The sequence below is a fragment of the Diabrotica undecimpunctata genome, chromosome 4 (genome assembly GCF_040954645.1).
Source record: "Diabrotica undecimpunctata isolate CICGRU chromosome 4, icDiaUnde3, whole genome shotgun sequence".
NCBI lineage: Eukaryota > Metazoa > Arthropoda > Insecta > Coleoptera > Chrysomelidae > Diabrotica > Diabrotica undecimpunctata.
Window position 1 is genome coordinate 130,689,758 of NC_092806.1, and position 1,660 is coordinate 130,691,417.

Sequence of the window (1,660 nt, forward strand, 5' to 3'; positions counted from 1 at the left end):
ACGCGAATTTTAAAGAAGCTGAAATGCGAAATTTAATTACAGCAGCGTACCAGGTCATTACGCCAGAGAGATGGAAAAACTACGTAAACCACGTAATAGCAACAGAAAAAAAATGTGGGAAATTGACAATTTGTTGGATGATATCGAACCAATTATTATAAATATAAATATCGAAGATAGTGATGACAGTGACGATAATAATGATGATGATGATGATAGTGAAGCAGAAACTAAATATGACAGCGATTGACAGAAAAAGGAACTAAATATAATGGTCTACAATTACGATTGCTTACACACGAAATTAAATACAATGACTTCTTTTATTTTCAACTTATTTATTAGTTTTATTTTCGGGTATTTCTACGTTTTGTTACTGCCTACATATACAGTGCGGTTTTTAAAAGTCCTTCCTCCCTTAATTTTTGAACGGAACAATACATAAATAAAATGTTTCTTTATATTTTAGTTTTATTTTATTCGATTTTATTTAAATCTATAAAAAAATGGTTTGTATCGCTAGCACATACTGTAGAATTAAAAACAAACTGCTTGTGTGATATAAATAAAAGGCATTTCTTAATTTCTGTTTTATTTTAATTTAACCCAAGTATGTTGTAGCAAATATTATCTATGTTTGAGAACCACTGACAGAAGGAAGCCAGGCAGGGTCTTTAGTGGGCATTAGTACTTAAGCTACCTTCAACACAAAAGATGGATTAGGCTAAGTAGTAAGAAGTAAAGTTTATTTTAATACAAGTTTGCAAAGAAGTACGGCATCGATGTTGTGCATTTACCCTGTACAGACTAGTCACTTTTGAGACAATCTATATACGCATAGTACAAGATCCCAGTGAAGGATCACTACGTTCATAAAGTAGTTCATCAAACTCACATTTTTACATATATTTAAAATTAGGAGAATACATTGATCATAGGTTACCAATCAAAAAGTGGCCGCAAATATTTTTAATTTAATTGATAGTAATTAGTTTTTGACAAATATTTTATTTCGTTAATATATTTTTAAAATAAAATATGCTTCTCATGACGTGCATAACTGAGTTTAATTGCGGCAAAATAAAATATGCTTTTTAATTTTTTATCGATAACAGACTGATCAAAATATATCAAATTTTTACCGTCGAATTGATACAAATTTTATTTAGAATTGATTTCGCACTCGTAGCCGCGTCTCTTCAAGCGATATTTTGGATAGAACGGTTAATTTGTTTCACAAAAAGTGCTAATGAAAAATTGTCTCCGCTAAATTTTTTATTTTAAATATTTTTTTCTACTCAGATTTTTTGTTAATCGATTTTTTCAGGTTTCCCTTACGTGGAGAGGGTGGTTTTAAGAGAAAGCCGGAGGTAGGAATAGTACACTTTTTTGTATATTTTTGGGGTCCCGAAATTACCATTCTTGGACAAATTTAGCTTGTTCGTATAATTAGCGGTTCAGTAGCATTTTCGTCACTGACGACTGGAGTATAAATAAATTAATATATTTATAACAAAACTAAAGCATCTTTGGCATCTATACGGTAATGCGTTTTTTAGATGGGTCTATGCGATTTACGTTAGCTACTTTAGTAATCTAAGCTTTATTAATATTAATTTAATAAATAAAGAGTTAAATAATAAAAGAAATTACAATTAAG